General features: G+C 36.4%; 1 protein-coding gene across 20 annotated transcripts in view; it reads left to right on the forward strand.

Moving 5' to 3' along the window:
• The window catches only part of PPFIA2 (PTPRF interacting protein alpha 2), a 483,812-nt gene that overhangs the window by 342,445 nt on the left and 122,045 nt on the right, over positions 1-19,322 (forward strand). The window lies entirely within an intron of this gene.

Here is a 19,322-nt window from a genome sequence, read left to right on the forward strand (position 1 = left end):
CATGATAAATAAGTAGTGTCAAAAATGATATTAGAGTTTAAAGGAGAGATAAATTAATTGTGATAGGAGGTGTCAGAGAGGCAGCATGGAATAATGATTAGTTTGATGTCAGCACCTAGATTCAAATTCCATCTCTGCCAGTTACTAGCTGGGTGAACTTGTACGTTAACCTCCCAGAGCATCAGTTACTGGTAAATAGTCATACCCAACTTACAGCTTTCTTGTAAAGAGTAGAGACACTGACTGTGAAAAACAAAACTTAATTATAAGCCATAAATAGTATGGTTATAATATTGATTAATACTATGTTTTCATGGTTGTGCATTTTTCAATAAATATTTATTGGCAACATTATTGAAGGTGTTAGGATATAGGTACTGGTCTGGGTGGTTGGGACATAATAATGAACAAGGCAGATGGGGGCCCAGGCAATAAACAAATGAGAGGGAGTGAATGTGACCAAGGGGCTGGTGTGAAGTATGTTACATAGACATGGAGAGGAAGGACTTTTTTAGCCGGTGGGGATTGAACTGAAACCTGAAAGAGAACACAGATTCAACCACATGGAAAAACTTAAGAGTTTTTGAGGCAAAGGAAACACTAAGTGCAAATGCACCAATGGTGGGAAAGAGCTTCTCTGGCACATTCTTGGGAAGGAAGGATGACAGGGTCATCGAAGCCTAGTGGTCCAGGGAGAGAACAGCAGGAGACAGGATGGAGCAGTGAACAGGGTGAGATCATGTAAGTTCTTGTAGAACGTGGTAAGGAGTTTAATTTTATTCTCAAAGCAATGGGAAGATATAGAAGTATGTTAATGTGGGAGCATCTTGGTTAGATATCTTTTTAAAAAATCACTTGCACTTTTTCACACATCAGACTTCCGAAGTTGATTGAGATGTTCCTTTTCTTAATTTTACCAGAAATGAAATTGAGACTTAGAATGATTAAAGGACTTCTTGGTCCAGAGCAGGACCACAACCCTGGTCTTCTCACCTCCAGACAATATTATGCTCTTACATTCCTTCTCACATGCCTGGATGACTTATATATGTGTTACTGTTGAGATTTTACAAAAATTCATTCTAACCCAATCTTAGTTTTTCTGATCTTTTCTTTTTTTTTTATTTATACCCATTTCTTAAATTTTTATTTTATTTTTTTCAGTGTTCCAAAATTCATTGTTTATGTGCCATGCTCAGTGCTCCATGCAATACATGCCTTCCCTAATACCCACCACCAGGATCACCCAACCCCCCCACCCCTCTCCCCTCCAAAACTCTCAGTTTGTTTGTCAGAGTCCACAGTCTCTCATGGTTCATCTCCCCCTCCAATTTCCCCCAACTCACTTCTCCTTCCATCTCCCAGTGTCCTCCATGTTATTCCTTATGCTCCACAAGTAAGTGAAACCATATGATAATTGATTCTCTCTGCTTGACTTATTTCATTCAGCATAATCTCCTCCAGTCCCATCCATGTTGATACAAAAGTTGGGTATTCATCCTTTCTAATGGAGGCATAATACTCCATTGTATATATGGACCATAGAGCTGATTTTCTATCCAAGAGTGTGCTTTTAATTTTTTTTAAATTTTTCCCACAACTTCTTCAAGTTATTATTTTATTTATTTATTTATTTATTTATTTATAACTCTGAACAGATCCCCAAGGCAATGGCAGTCCAAATTTTTGCTCACTACAAGTATGGCTCTTAAACCTAGGCAAGAGAGGTCCATGATTTAGTGGGCCTTGCTGTGACCCTCTTGCCCCTCTATAGGATGAGAAGTTCAGGAGACCAGGGGAAATTGCACACCTTTGAGCCACACCACCACCCCTTCCTGACCACATGCCAGGTACCTGGAAGCCCAGACTCTGACCAAACAGACCTTCACCTACCTCCAGGCCTTTATTGACTTCTTCCCAGGAACAATGTCTGTATCTGCCTGAACTCTAGTGTGCCCATTCCTAGACTGAGGGAGTGGCCAAGGGGCGCCTGTTTGATGGGGTTCCACAAAATGAAAGTGCTGGCTGAGGTATCTGTTCAGGCAAAACCAGTCCAGTCCTCTCTGGAAGGAGCTGAGATTAGGAAGAGAAGGTGAGCAGACTACAGTCCAGGGGCCATAGCTAGCTAAGTCCTGCCATACAACTTCAAGGAGACTGAGAATTATTATTTAGAATTTGATCTAAAAGTCAATGTGAAGATATCCTTTCAAGGGAAATAATAGGTTATATTTTTCTTGACAGTTTGCTGACTTGATTTATAATCATTAAATATTTACATTTATGGTATATGGACCTCTCTTTGTTGTTTTGCCCTGCCCCCCACCCCCGATCCTAGAGACCTACCTATCTGCTACCACCTATAAGAAATACAATTTAGGGGCACCTGGGTGGCTCAGTGGGTTAAGCCTCTGCCTTCGGCTCAGGTCATGATCTCAGGGTCCTGGGATCAAGCCCCACATCGGGCTCTCTTCTCAGCAGGGAGCCTGCTTCCCTCTCTCTCTCTCTCTCTGCCTGCCTCTCTGCCTACTTGTGATCTCTCTCTCTCTGTCAAATAAATAAATAAAATCTTAAAAAAAATACAATTTAATTTCAACCTTTTACTCTGAATTATTACGTCTGTTTGCATGTATGTGTAAAACAAACAGAAGCCGCACAAAACAATAGTTGAATTTTACCATGTGCAATACCTTTTGACAGTTCTTATTCCTCAGTGACTGATACATTAATTCTTCACAGAGCTAAGGGTGAAGGAGGTGGCTGATTTGTCAGTGACATTACAAAGTGTGAGGCACATTTTATGATGTGAGGCCCTTTCTAGGGTGGTGGCTCTCTGCTCCCCTCAAGTTTCCTTTGCTTGTTATCCTCACTTTGAACCTAGGTGCTCTGAATGAACCAAGCTGCTTGTTCACTTTTCAGAATTGTTGTTCTTATTATTCTCTTCTCTTAGAATCTGACATTAATTCATGACTGTTATGAAGTTAAAATGTAACATAACAACTTAAGCAACGATAATATGTAAATGTAAAAGCTGAATAAATACAAAATCAGATATGGATTTTTATTCACATTCTTTTAGTTCCTTTGTTCTGATAAGCAGAAAAATTATGGCCAAAAAATTCATAAAACAAAATGAAAAATCAGTGGCAAGAATAATCCTCAGATCAGAAAATCTAGGAACTAAGTATATAGAGTTTGCTTCATAGAACTTTGATCATGAAGGACATTGAGCTGAAGTGTTATAAGAAATGAAATATGGCATGGGCCTTTACCAAAATTAAGGGTTTTGTGGGTTTTTAGCACTACAATGCTGTATTTTAGATGAGCCACTAATGACAAAAATAGGCACTTAGGAAAAATTAATATATGAGCAATATGATCCTCAGTGATGACAAAAGGATTTTATTTCATCATGCTGTTACGGTCTATTATGAAATACCATAATATGAAGATACTGCATAATCTCACACAAAGCTGATAGCTGCACATTTAAGTGTTTGGCTTATGAATATACTATATTTCTATTCAAAAATACTAATACAGCGCCTGGGTGGCTCAGTTGGTTAAGCAACTGCCTTCAGCTCAGGTCATGATCCCGGAGTCCCAGGATTGAGTCCCACATCGGGCTCCCAGCTCCATGGGAAGTCTGCTTCTCCCTCTGACCTTCTCCCTTCTCATGCTCTCTCTCACTCTCTCTTTCTCTCTCAAACAAATAAAAACTATATTTTTTTAAAAAGTACAAATACTAATAAACATTATTTGGCACAAATGCCTTTCTTTCAGAGTCCTCTGCTAAGTTCTAGTTAAAAGTAGTTATCCACGGCGATGTCTTCAGTGTATTCACTGCATTTTGGCTATTTTTGTATGCCTTCCTCACTACATGTCAACTACTGCCAGCAACTGTTCTTCCAGAAATTTAGTCTTTGTTAACTGTGGCTTATTTTATATATTATTGATTAAGCCCCAGTTTCTTCTCTGTATCAAAGATAATCATCATTTGTATTTGTTTACATCTGATTAGCCCTAATAGAATATTTTCTCTGTGCATTGATCCTATATATTGTAATCTAATTCCTCATAGCAACTGTGTATACTTCTCTTTTATTCTTTATTTAAATTTTCAAGCAATGAAACCAAGCAAAGTGATGGGATTTATGAATTTGCCATCTTGGGTTTAGCGCACCTCTCAGGAAAGAGAGGTCCAAGTATAGCCTGTGATACATATGGCTGGAATGGCTTAGAGGTCTATGACTGGCTACAAAAGGGCCCAGAAGAGCCAAATTTAGGATGTTCCATGGTTCATTCATATGTACATGAAGTTGTGCCAGGTCAGTTTTATAGGAGCTCAGTTGAAGAAAAAGCTTTGGACCAAAAGTCAGGCATCTTCTATATGCGATAGCAAAAATGAGAAATAGAAATCTTCTAATGTTGTGTGGGGAGTTCATTAAACTCAAAATACATCTCTCTGAATGCAGTGCCTGGGTTTTTATGCTTTAACTGTGACCTTACTAGATGGGAAGAGAAAGGGGAATTGACTTGTCTATCTTTGAGAGTAAATTCAGTATCATATTATCAGCCCAGATATGAGGGCAGAAGAAAAAAGCACACAGTTGCTGAAGCAGGTTATCTTCAGACTTTAAAAGAACGATTCACAGAATTTGACAGAAAGTGTGTTCATTTATCTCCATCCTATTGGCATAATATGAGTGTTTATTTTATACCAAGGATTTGCTTCCTTAAAGTGTTGTAGAGAAGTACAAGTACTTTTTCTTCTTTGTCTGTTGTTTTGTCTGATCTGCTGAGTCAATCCAGGAAAAATTTTAAGTCTATTATTCAGATGCTCTGTGGTTGACCTACTTTTATTTTTCACTTTTGTAGAGTTTATCCATCTTATCGTATCTCAGGAAGCACAAGTTTGCTAGGAATTTAATGTGTGTTTTACAGAATCCACTCCCCCAGAAAGAGAATTCCTAGGACAGGGATATTAGGAAATTTTGTGCTATATTTTCTGAACTAGCATCTTAACTGTAGTATTCATTAGATTTTTTTTTAATATTGTCAGGTTCCAAGAGGAGCAGTATTCAGCTTTTCCTAAACTTGTATGACCAGAAATCCCCTTTATCTGCAGGGAAATTGAATATGCCAGGATGAGTATTCTGAAGAATATTCCTTAATGGTGGCTCTGGCCTTTTAAAGATAGGCAAACCCTTCTTCAAGCCTCTGTGGAAATCTTATTAACAAAGGCTACACACCAAAATGAACAAGATAAATAACTGGCATGAAGCCTTTTACAGCTTTCTAAAAGTGCTTTTACACAGTTGTTTTATTTGATCCCTGCAGTAACCCTGTGAGGTTTGTAGAACAAAGATTACTGGCTCAAAGTCCTACAGCTTGTGAACAGGAGGAGCTGATGCAAATGGTATAAGGATACAAATATTAAAAGTGAACATGGCTGAAGAAAGGCAGCATATCAACTACCTGATTTCATGGATTTCAAAACATAAGAGTATGCACTTTAAGCAAAGTCTTATATTTGTCCGTGTGTCTAAGGGGATGAAAGGGCTTATTAGACTGAGCATGAATCTTTAAAAAATTCAAAACTAAACCTTATACAAAGACAACTTTGTGGTCTCCTGTGTTGATGCCTCTAGCAGTTATCCCCCAGCAATTCTTACTGTGCTCTCCTTGTCATCATTTTTTTTTCTTTATCTCATTTTTTTTCTTTATCCCATTGGGATATCCCAAAGAATCCCAAAATTCTTCCAACTAAAAGAAAAAAAAAAATTCTCTTCTGACCTTACTTCCTCCAACAGCTGTTGCTCTTTTGGCTTCCCTTTGCCACAGAGGTCTTCAAAGGGGTTGTCTACTCATTTTCCCCAGGTGCTTTCTTTGCAGTTTTTATAGATCTATTCTAATAAGGTCTTTGTCCCACCATTTCACAGAAACCACTCCTATTGCCATCATCACTAATTTTATATTGGTAAATACAGTGGCCAATTGTCAACCTTTGTTGTCGTTGATGTTTTAGTAGATCACTCTTTCCTCCTTGATCCCCCCACCTTTTTTATTTACTGACATTATAGGAAACCACACTGTTTTTCTCTTATTTTACCAGTGGCTCTGTCTCAGTCTCCTTCCTTTCTTGGACCACATTCTTCTTCATGACTACTACTACTACTACTACTTCTTCTTCTTCTTTCTTCTTTTAAGATTTTATTTATTTATTTGACAGGGGAGCACAAGCAGGAGGAGCAGCAGAAAAAGGGTAAGGAAGAAGCAAGGCTTCCTGCTCAGCAGGACTCAATCCCAGGACCCTGGGATCATGACCTGGGCCAAAGGCAGATGGTTAACTGACTGAAGCACCCAGGTGCCCCTTCTTCCTGACTTCTTAATGTTGGAGTGACCCAGGTCTCAGTCCCAGTTTCTTCTCTCAATGATTGCCGTCAGTCTCGTAGTCTTAACTAGTATCCATAAGCTAATTATTTACAGACCTTTACTTCTACTTCAGACTCTACAACCAAGCATATTTATCCAACAGCCTATTGAACATCTCCACTTGTACATCTAAAAGATATTGCGCACTTAAAATGTTCAAAGCTTACTTCTTGTATCCCCAACCCCCCACCCCAAATTGTCTGCATCTTCCCCATCTCAGATGATGGAAGTTTTGCCTTTCCAGTTGCTCAAGGTGAAGAATATCAAGTCATCCTCAAGTCCTCCCTATGTTTCACACCCCACATCAAATTGGAAAGAAATTAGATTTGTCCTACCTTCAAAATATATCTAGGATCTGATCACTTGTTACCATCTGCATTTAATCACTACACAACCATTATCAACCATCTCCTACCTGGACTATTGTAATTATTTCCTGGCCACTCTCTCTGCTTCTCCAGTGTACCTCCCAGTCCATTTCAACATGATTTTATTTCTTACTTCTTATGTATTGCCCAAGACTTCAATATTCAATACAATGTTTAAGACCTCAATACACTATAGAGTAGCATGGGTCAAAATGGCATACTTGATTTTATATAGTCTAGTAGCCCTCTCTTAGGACCATTCTTGCTCTGCCTGAATTATCCAAACCCCCCCAAAACTTAATCAGGTCAAGAGCACCAGTTTGTTTTGTTTTGGGTTTTTTTGTTTGTTTGTTTTTAACATTTTGTGAAAAGAGAAATAGAAAATGTCATAAGGTAACCGGTGAGCAATGATTTTTTTTAAATTGTCATTGTCTCTTTCGAGTTTCCAAAATATCACTTTTAAAAATAGGTGGCCCCTCAAAATCAAATGCTATCCATATACCATTGCAATAGCCCACTGACATACGGGGTAAATGAAATCATTCCATCCCAGTTGTTGACCTGGTCTGGAGTTCCACTAGCAATAGTGACATCACATGGCAGACTGCTTCTTCAGGGAGGATTTCTCCTTCTTCAAGTGACACCACTTTGAGGCTTAGTTTCATACCTAGGTTCCCAAATTTATCAAGATGACTGGGCCAGGAAGGTCTTCCACACTCAGCTACACGCTGAGCTAGAAACATAACTGATATTGGGCGTTGGACTCAGGTCCCAGTGCATATCATGCTTCCCACATGGTAGGTTCTTCTCATGAGTTCTTGGAAATCTTTCTGATCCAGTCAGTTGTCTTAGTTAATAGGATAATTGGGAATAACACTGATCTTCAGAATTAAAAGGAAAGCAGTCTTGTTTTTCCTTTCTCTCCTGAGATTTCCTGGTAATTATGCAAATTACCCTCCTGTTATCCTCTCTTACATCAAGAGACACTGGAAGAGACTGTCAAGGTTTCATTAAATATTCTTCTTCTAGGGCAGCGGTACCTATTTGCCTTATATTTACATATCTAAAAGGAGTGCTGAGTGATTTTTCCTGAAAGAAAAAAGATCTTCTTCAATGTTATTTCTTTATTCTATAGCTAAACAAAGAAGGAATTCAAGATTTTCGGTCATAAGCAAAATGAAAAACAAAAAATCGCCTCTATACACATAGCTAGTTATATCTTACAACTATTTAGATCATTTAGGAATTTTTCTAAAGATTTAATTTTTTATTTGACAGAGATCACAAGTAGGCAGAGAGGCAGGCAGAGAGAGAGGAAGAAGCAGACTCCCCACCCAGCAGAGAGCCCCATGTGGGGCTCCATCCCAGGATCCTGGGATCATGACCTGAGCCGAAGGCAGAGGCTTTAACCCACGAGCCACCCAGGTGCTCCAGATCATTTAGGAATTTTATAGATGAATCATATCATAATATGGGAAATAGCTACTTCTTATATTTCTGAGTGTTATTAATATCAATCATGGGAATATTGAATAGAAATTCCTCATGTTTCATCTAGATTCAAGACACTACAAAATGAAGTATATTTCAGTCAAGCCAAATATACCAGATATAGTGAATGAATTGTATCCTAGTTAAAGATTATGAGGATATTAGAACTTCAGAGTAACAGATAGTCCTCAGATTAAAATATTCTTGCTTTTAAATTTGGTGGAAATTAAACATGGTTTAGAATGTCTCAGAAAATAAGAAATATATTTTATACTTATTAATAAAACGCAATCACATTGAACTAAAGAACTGACAAGTGAAGGCTCATCAGCTAGATATTTTAATTAAATAATATTTCTAAGTATTTACTGTGTCATAATGACTTTGCAAATCTCAGTGTTGAATAATAAAGTCATTAATGGGGAAGTAACTATAAGAAATCATCTGGTCTAGAAGGATTTCCAAATAAGGCAATATTTGGCAAACTCTATTACAGAGATTTATTTCTTTCCATCTTTCAAAAATAAGAAATAGTTGCTTTTCCAATTGAAATATCAAATATATTTTAAAATAATTAGTTGATACTAGGATAAAGAATACTAATTTCTTGGATCTATTATATCTTTTATTATAATCACTTCACATTTGATTATTTTATTACTTTAAATTCTTTTCCTCATTATGCCTGACAATTTTTCAGGTTTGATGACTAGATTGTATACAGTAATTAATAAAGTACCTGGATAATATTGATCTGTGGTTTTTAACCTCAACTAAACATATAATTACATAGGGAGACTTAAAAACTATTATATACCTGGACCCCACTCCTAGATATGGTTTAGAGTGAGAACCATTTTTAGTGAAGTCTAATTAACATATAGCGTTACATTAGTTTCAGATGTATAATATAATGACTTAACAATTTTATACATTACTCACTGCTCATCAAGATAAGTGTACTCTTGATCTCCTTTATCTATTTCACTCTTCTCAGCCACCCACCTCCCCTCTGGCAAGCACCAATTTGTTTTCTGTACTTAATTGTTTCTTTGTTTATTTGTTTCTTAAATTCCACATATGAATGAAATCACATGGTATTTGTCTTTCTCTGCCTGACTTATTTCACTTAGTCTTATATGCGGTAGGTTCATCCATGTTTTGCTAATGGCAAGATCTCTTTCTTTTTTTATGCCTGACTCTATGTGTGAGTGTATGTGTGTGTGTGTGTGTGTGTGTGTGTGTGTGTAAATACACATACCAGTCTTCTTTTTTCATCCCATTGTGTGTGTATGTGTGTGTATCACATCTTTTTTTTTTTCCTTTAGAGAGAGTGTGGAGACTGGGTAAGATGAAGGGATAGAAAGGGTCAGAGGGATAGGGAGAGAGAGAGAGAATCCTAAGCTGGCTTCATGCTCAGCGTGGAGCCTGGCACAGGGCTTGATCTCAACAACCTTGAGATCATTACCCGAGTGGAAATCAAGAGTTGGATGCTTAACTGACTGAGCCACCCGGGCACCCGGGTACCCTTATACCACATCATCTTTATTCAGTCATCTATTTTGCTGTGGTAAATAATGCTGCAATAAACAAAGGGTATATATATCTTTTTGGATTAGTGTTTTCTTTTCTTCTCTCTCTCTCTCTCTTTTTAAGTAAATACCCAGTAGTAGAATTAGTGGATCGTATGGTAAGTCTATTTTTGATTTTTTGAGAAACTTCTATACTATTTTCCACAGTGGCTGCACCATTTCACATTCCCACCAATAGTGCATGAGGGTTCCTTCTTTTTCACATTCTCACCAACACTTGTTATTTCTTTGTGTGTGTGTGTTTTATTTTAGCCATTCTGACAGATGTAAAATGATATCTCATTGTGGTTTTGAGTTGCACTTCTATAATGATTAGTGATGTTGGGTATCGTTCCATGTGTCTGGTGACCATCTGTATGTATTCTTTGGAAAAACATAGGTTCTCTGCCCATTTTTTAATTGGATTGTGTTTTTAGTGTTGAGTTATATAAGTTCTTTATGTATTTTGCAAATAATCTTCTCACATCCAGTAGATTGCCTTTCGGTTTGTTTATGGTTTCCTTCACTATACAAAAACCTTTTAGTTTGATGTAGTCTTCATAGTTTAATTTTGCTTTAGTCTCTCTTGTCTGAGGTGGCATTATCTCAAAAAATATTTCTACAGCCAGTATCAAGGAAATTACAGCCTATTTTTTCTTCTAGGAGTTCTATGTTTATCACATTGTGTGTGGAATCCACTTTATATTTTTATTCAATTCTCCTAAGGATTAAAATGTGTAGTCATAGTTGAGAATAACTGATACAGAGTACAGATATTGTTATGTCTGCTTTGTTCTAGGTTCTAGATTTGCAAGGTTTGTAAATAGGTGATTTGTATATGATTAAACAGATTTAAAGAGTCAGTGTGGAATTAGAAATAATAGCTGTGAATTCCATGCTGGAGAATTTCAGAACAAAGACAAAATATGCTTATTTGTAGGATAAGATTGAAATATGAAGTCAGATCTGATTTGTGATAGCTAAAATGCAATATGGAAATTAATACAGACAATCTAGGCAGACCCAAATGTCCAAAATCATAGCCTTGAAGCCTTTGGACTCCTCAGCGTTTAAATACTTTTTGGTCCTTATGAATTTTATTAATGGGTTGGTGGCTTGATTTGGGTTACTCTTTTTTCCTATATTTTGTTACTTTCAGGTAGGCATCTTTATATTCTGAGCACCCAATCTAGTATCTGGCATATGACAGGCTAAACAGATAGTAGAGTTTTAGTGCTGAAGTGAATGGGTAAATGAAATACAAGCAGAGATTTAATAAATTGATAAATGAAACAGTGAATGAACAAAAGTAATCAGAGAGGGAGAAAGAGAGAGACAATGAACAAAAGAAAGAATGGAATGGGACGCTGAACTACTTGGGTTCCTGTTTGAACCTTATTACTTTCTAGTAGTGTGACCTTAAGCAAAATACCTATGTTCCTTGCTTCAATTTCCTTTTCTGTTACAATAGTTTGTTATACGGATTAAAAGTTTATGCACATCATGTACTTGGAATAGTGCCTAGTACATAGTCAGAACTTAAATGTTAGTGAAGTGGAGTAATTATTACAAACCCATGCTTGGAGCCAGAAATCTTACCAGCTATATGTCTTGGGTAAGTAAGTACCCAATAAATGATAGCTATTATTATTAGTTGTCATTATTCTGATGGAAGATACAGTCTTATCTGAGGATCTGGAGGCAAATCCAAATTTGAGAGTTTGAAGTAAGATGAGGAGTATAATGATCTCTTAAAATGAAAGGAAATAATATTTGCTAGGGCCTCAGATTGGCTGAAGTCTTCCAGAGTCCCTCCCTGAATCAGTGCTTGTTCTAAGATTTACTCATAGAGTTCACAAAGAGACTTCACTATTGGTTTGTGGAGTTCCTGATTGATTAGGTCTTTATTCTGTTACCTTTTTCACCCTAACGTTGCTGACTCACATAGGAAATTTCCAATGAACTATCAGCTCTAGTTCTTTTTTTTTCTTATTATTTTTGTGCTTAGGAAAGTTTTCCCTGTCTGATTTATTTCTTTATTTTTGGTTCTATATTTCAATAACACTACATTCTCTTCTCACAGAATGAAATGTTTTATAAAATTTTGCCATTTTATAGATTCTGTCCAATCCTCCACAGAATTATTAAAGCTAGATTATTTACGTTATGATTGCAAATCTTGTGTAACTTTTTTGACCAATCAATAATTTATCTCTAACCGGGGGCACCTGGGTGGCTCAGTTTGTTAAGTGTCTGACTTCAACTCAGGTCATGGTCCCAGGGTCCTGGGATTGAGCCCACATCAGGCTCCTGGCTCGGTGGGGAGCCTGCTTCTCCCTCTGCCTGGTGCTCCCCTGCTTGTGCTCTCTCTCTCTCTCTGTCAAATGAATAAATAAAATCTTTGAAAATATATAAAAATAATTTATCTCTAACATAATATTCAAAGAACTATTTTAAAAAATGGAATAGAAGGCTTGGTGTGACCTCTTAAATGCTGATGAGTTTTAAGTGTATCTGTGCTTTTAACATCTGGATTTTATTAATGGTAAGATAAAGTCCTACTTTATTATTTTCTCTAGAGAGATTAATAAGCCATGAGAAGTAAAATGCATAAGAGAAAAAGATCTTGAAATTCCTCACAAGAGAATCTAGCATTTATGTTTTAGATGTGAAAAATGTGGGAAAGCATATGTCAAAATGTACAAATCGAGTGTGGAATTATGTTCGTAATAAAGTAAGTTATCAGCTGCCATAGTGGCTACAGTTAAGAATACTGCGTTGTATATTTGAAATTTGCTAAGAGATCTTAAATGTCCAAAAATCTTTTTCTTAAAAAAGAAATGGTAATTATGTGAGGTAATGGATGCGTGTTAACTACCTTATTGTGGTGATCACAGTATACACATGTATCAAATTATCACGTTGTGTATCTTATGCTTACACAATATTATATATCAGATATATCTCAATGAATCTGAGGGAGATTATCAGCTGTCAAATATAATAGCTTCTTAGGGCAGGGGGAGGTCAACCAAGTATTCATTCTGCATAGGCAGTGTCCATCTACCTCTAAAATCTTATAATTAACATAGCTCCTAAATCCTCTGGAATACCTTGTCAAGAAATAGCTGTCCAAGTGGAACTTAATTATTAATTCATACTAATATAGCACTTTAAGTGCCCTCTGTTCTGTACATCCAACAAGCATTATCTTACCACTTTAAAGAAACATGAAAATTACTCATTGATATGTTTCTTAAACAGCTGTTCTTTCGTGGAGTAGAAAGGCAATGTGTAACCACTAAAATATGCTCAAAATCAGCAATAACCATTAAAGTACCATAAAATGCAGAGTGAAAATGGGCACATTAGAAATTTAACTAGACTACTATTTTTAAAAGACACATTACAGTATTTTTTAAATAAATACTAGAGCTTCAATAGGATGGAGAATATTAATGGTGAGTTCATTTTATTGAGGATTATCAAATACAAAGAGAGGCCCATATTTCCAGAATTTATTTGGTAGAAAATGGAAGAACATGTTTAAATTTCTGGCTTTATCTCAAGATTATCTTTAGAAGCGGTAGGACTGTGATATGGTAGGGCTTCTGGGACTTCATAAACTTCATTTGGTCTTATTGTAGAATGTGTATTTCTACCACTTTTTAAATCTTAATGTGCATTTATAATAATGGTTTCCTTAGTTTACATCAGAGTGTTCTACCATAAAGATAATTCATCTATATTATGCTTTAGAATAGGGCAAAAAGGACTCAGTTCTATTTTATATTTACATTTTATGAAAACATTTTTTTCATGAGCGTTGTGCAATGATGGCTGAAAATATTGTCTCCATATTTTATTTCTTTTTGAATCCTGTTTTTCCTAAAACTCATCTTACTCATTAATGGAAACTTTCATTCATTCACTCATTCATTCATGCATTCATTTAACAAATCTGTTTTTGTGGAAGATGCTCTAAGTCACTAGAGACACAAGTAATCAAAACATTTATTCAGTTAACAAACGTCTATCTCAAAGCCATCATGTGTCAGGCATCATTCAAGGTATTTGTGATACACAAAATGAAAGCATAAAGGCTCTTTCCCTGCTGAAGCTTATGACCTAGCAATTTGGAGGAGGTTAGCAGATAATAAACAATAAATTTACCTAAGTAAATCATCTAGTATGTCATAAAATGATATTGAAGAAAAGAAAAAGTAGAGAAATACAAAAAAATCAGGAGTCTTGGGAAGATATGGAGGTAGGAGTAGTTTGCCCTTTTAAATAGAGTGGCCAGGGTTGGCTCCATTGAAACAGTTGAGGTTGTGAGCCATGTGGAATACTAGTGAAGAATTTCAGTCAGTAAAAAAAAAAAAAACTGAAGCCAAGGCTTCAATGTGGGAGAGTGATTGACTTATTAGAGGAGCAGTTAGGTTGCCCATGTGGCTAAAGCAAGAGAACAAGTGGGAGAATAGTAGGAGAGAGATCAGGGAGGGCAGGGCTTGGAGGGGAGGCAGGACTTGGAGGGGAGGGCAAGGGAGTAGAAAGTGGGGAGCTGTGGTTATTGCTTGTTATATTTTTGTTTTTGTACTGGGTAGGATGGAAAAGGATTGGAGTGTTTTGAGCAGAGGAATGACTTGGTGTAACATGATTACTATGTAACAAGATTACCATGGTTCATTCTGGCTCTTTTAAAAAGGAAAGTAAGAGGACAAGGTTAGAAACAAAGAGACCAGTTAGAGGATTGTTACAGTAATTCAAGTGGGAGTAGATGACCCAGACATCATGTATTGAACAAGAAAATCCAACTACAAATTCCAGATGAGTATTGGTAAAGAGGATGTTAAAGATCATGCCAGTGCCAGTCACCAGAAGTAGGAGCCCATGTATCTTGGCCCACTGCATCTTCTAAGCGTTCAGGAGTTGTCAAAAAGGATTAGATGCACAGGCGTTCCTTGACACACAAAGAGGTCATGGAAATGGGTCCAATTCAGATATGTCACAAGGTAATGTTTAGTATAAGATGTGACATTCAGTAGTTGGGGTAAGTTTATACTAGGGGAATTGATTAGGCAAATAAAACATTGAGCCAGGACCGAAAAAAGAGCATGCCGCATGTTTATCTGGTAGATGAAACAGAAAAATCACAGGTTGGGAGACACAAGTGGGTTTAGGATTTTCAAGGGGACCAGTGTAGCTAGAATGGAATAGACTATAGCAAAAGATGGGCGTGGTCATAGATGCGCAGATAATGTGGGTTCTTGCAATGATAGGAGTTTTTTTAAGATTTTATTTATTTGTCAGAGAGAGAGCAAGTGCAAGCAGGGGGAGCAGCAGGCAGAGGGAGAAGCAGGCTCCCCACTGAGCAAGGAGCCTGATGGTATACTTGATCCCAGGACCCCAGGATCGTGACCTGAGGCAAAGACAGACACTTAACTGATGGAGCCACCCAGGTGTCCCTGATATGGGTTTTTGAGATCATCATAAGACCTTGACTTTTACTTTTGTTTTGTCTGCCTTCTCCCCCCCCCCACTTCTTCCCCCTGCTTGTTTCTTTCTCTCTCGCTCTCTCTCAAATAAATAAATAAATCATTAAAAGAAAACAATGATAAAATTCAGAGTATCAAAAATTGTATCTTCTCTCTGCCCCATATCATAAATACGTAGGCAAAACCCAACTATTTACAAGTCATGTAACTCACAAAGGACTTGTATCCAAAATATTTATATAAAACTCTTATAACTCATCAATAAAAAGACAACTCAATTGGCAAATGAGTAAAGAATTTGAATGGACATTTCTCCAAAGAAGATATATAAAGGCCAATAGGCACATGAAAAGATGCTCCTCATCATTAGCCATTAGGAAGTGCAAATCAAAATGACAAGGAGATACCACTACATACACACTAGAGTAGTGTAATTAAGGAGGTCATGTGATGTGGTGAGCACTGGGTGTTATATGCAACTGATGAGTTACTGACATTACATCTGAAACTAATATAGTATATGTTGGCTAATTGAATTTAATTAAAATTTTTTTTAAAACTTAAAAAGGCAATAATGAGTTTTGGTGAGAATATGAGAAATTTGAAGTTACATCATTGCTAGTGGGAATGTACAGTGGTGCAGTAAGTTTGGGAAATAGTACTTCAAAATGTTAACATAGAATTACCATATGATCCAGCTATTTTACTCCTAGGAATTCACCCAGATAATACAAAACATATATCCACGCAAAGACTTGTACCCAGATGTTCATAACAGCATTATTTTCAGTAGCCAAAAGGTAAAAACAGGCTAAATGTCTATTACCATATGAATATATAAATAACAGGTAGTATATCCACATGGTGGAATCCTATGCAGCAATAAAAAAACTGGTAATTTGCTATAGCATGAATGGATCTCAGAAACATTATGTTCAGTGAACAAAAGGCTATCTATTCTGATTCAAATTATGTGAAAGGTACCAAATAGGCAGGTTTATACTGGCAGAAAGTAGTTAAGTGGCATCTAAGGCTAGAAGTGGGGATCAGTTGCAACTGATTGCTAATGGGTAAGGGCTTTCTATTTGGGGTGATGAAAATGTTCTCCAAGTTAGATAATGTGGTTGGTACAACTCCTTAGTTATAGCAAACACTGTTGACATTTATACTTTAAATGGATGAATTTTTTGGATACAAATTATATCTCAATAAAGCTATTTAAAATAACCACAGAGTTTTCTTTTAATTCAATAATTTGTCATTTCAGTTCAAATCCCACAATTTATTTTAAAGATAAGTCTACATAACAATTATTTGGAACAAAAGTTATATTATTTCTCTAAGATATAAATCATAGTTTTTATATGACCTTTTACTCTGAAATTATGAAAATATATATTAAGCTCACCATAAAATGCATTTAAAGAGGTTTGCATAGATGAAATATTACACATTTTTTAAAGCATAAGCGATTTAGAAACACTTAGGAAAAAACTGAGGTTTCAAGAACTTTCCCATGGGTAGTCCCAGATTTTGTTGTAGTATATACATCTGTTGTTAAAGGAACTAAAAAGGTTAACATTTTATGTGTTTTATTTTAGTTGCCTGATTACTGTTTATATTTAATTAAATTTTTCTTACCTTGAGCCCATTAAAAATATGCAATTTTTTAAACAAGATTTTAATGGACCTCAGGTGCACAGAATTGGAATAATCATTTTTCTAATTAGAAGATTAACATGAATCAGTTGACTGACAAATATTTGTTGAATCTGTGTGTGCATATATAGTATATTCAGTCCACACACACACACACACACACACACCCCATTCCTGGTACTTGTCTATATCATACAGCATGTATAAGTGTATCCTGTTGATTTACATGTTCCAAGTGAAGGCAGTATGGTAAAGGTTTGATGAACTGAACTGGAAATTCAAAGTCTTGCCTTTTGATTCAAATCCTGTCTGTGTGATTACCTGAGTCTCACTTTCTCTCAAGTTCTTTAGGGCTCTAGAATCCTAAGTGTATTCAGTTATATAAAATATTTTCTAAAAGCAAAAATTTGTTTTCTAGTGATTTTTGTACTTTCTATTGTTTTTCTATTTCTGTTGTTGACTAGAGAAAGTCATTCATGCATGAAAGTCGTTCATGCAAGGAGGTAGAAGTTCTAGTAAAGCTTAAGTTTGCCTTGTTACTTGAGAGTAGTATACAGACTTCAAAGGTATTTTCTATTGTGAAAAAAACAAACAAACCCTGTCATATTGTACCTCAATAATACCAAATTTGGCTATAACTGACTGGCAATTGGCTCTGGCCTTCTTTTCTTTTCTTTTCTTTTTTTTTTTTTTAAGATCTTATATATTTATTTGAGAGAGAGAGAGAGAAAGCGGCAGAGGGAGAAGCTCCTTTCCTGCAGGAGCCCAATGTGGGGCTTAATCCCAGGACCCCAGGATCATGACCTGAGCCAAAGGCAGATGGTCAACCAGCTGAGCCACCCAGGCACCCCTGGCTCTAGCCTTCTTCCCTAAACCAGTTCTTAATCTCTGCCTAATGATTGTAAACTTGCTTTTCTCAGTTCAATGTACAGATAGTTGTGTCGTGTGTAAAGGTCACTATCAATACTTTTGGATTTTATGCCCATAAAAATTATTGGTTTTTCTTTAGTTGGTTTTTCTTTAGCTTCACAGTTCCTCTACTTTGTATGTGGCATTGCATGCCGCAGGGCCAGGTATAACTTTGGAAAGAATTCTTACTTCTGATCCCCAGCAAGCAGCCATCTCAGCAGTGGGGGGAATAGAGACGCTGAGGGACTATTTGGATCTCAGCAGCATCTCTGACATTTCTACGTGTTTGCAACACCTCTTACTTGTTTTACTAGATTATTAGATGTTCAGTGTTTGCAATATAAGAGTTCAGCAATATCTTCAAGGTGTTAGGTCTGTCAATCAGGCATCTTTAGATACCATCTTAAGACTCACTCCATCTTTTCTGCTATTTTAATTTAAATTTTCCAGGCTGTTTCTCCATGTGTTGGTTATTGAACTTTTTAAACACTGCTTGCCATTTGTCTGCATTCCCTTTCTCTCTCTTTTCTCTTTCTCACTGTTTTTATGGTGTTTTCTGTTCTCCCTCTTTTCTCTTGCAGTTAGTCAGTTTTGCTCTAGTATGTCATTTGCATTCTGACAAGTTACGAGCTAGGCAAAATTGCACAATAAAAAACACCGGCCTTGTGGAAGAACAGGGATTTGAGTCACAACTTTATCAATGACATAAAACAAAGAGGTAGAAGACTAATAAAAATGGAACAGTTTTATAGGTAGAATAGAATTGCATAAATACTATAAATATGACTTTTTACTTGGAAAAAGACCTGAAAATTGGGTGTTGGATGTGTTTTAAGGTTCGTGCATTATGTGAAGTGGTGGAAGGAAGGGTATCTGAAATAAGACAGAAAATTATAACACAGTGGGGCGTGGTTTGACTCAAAGCATGTGGTGCACTGAGGTAATGTTAGATGTTTGAGGAACCTGCATGTGTTCATTTTGTGTATTCCTGCACAGCTCAGTTCAGTTAGTTATGGGTTTCTGGGTTTAGCCACTGATTCTCAGGAGTGAATAGTGCATAAGAAAACACAAAATTTAGAACACAGCATAACATGTAGAGCTGTTGAATCATTATGTTGTACGCCTAAAACTAATGTAACATTGCTTGTCAACTATACTTCAGTTCATTGAAAAAAGAAAACACAAAATTTATATAATTTTCAATTTGTTCCTTGTATCTGTTGTGTTAAATCAGATTCATGTTTTCCAAACAAGCACTCCAGCAAAAGTAACTACTTTCTTTGCTTTCGCTCATCTTATTTTTTTTTATGTTTATCTTTTTTTAATTTGGTATTTGTTATTTGCATTTAGATTAAAGCAAAGCGCATCAGCATTTTCTTATTTTGACTTAGTTGTGC

The sequence above is a fragment of the Lontra canadensis genome, unplaced genomic scaffold (assembly GCF_010015895.1).
Source record: "Lontra canadensis isolate GAN:19392208 unplaced genomic scaffold, GSC_riverotter_1.0 scaffold9, whole genome shotgun sequence".
NCBI classification, from domain to species: domain Eukaryota; kingdom Metazoa; phylum Chordata; class Mammalia; order Carnivora; family Mustelidae; genus Lontra; species Lontra canadensis.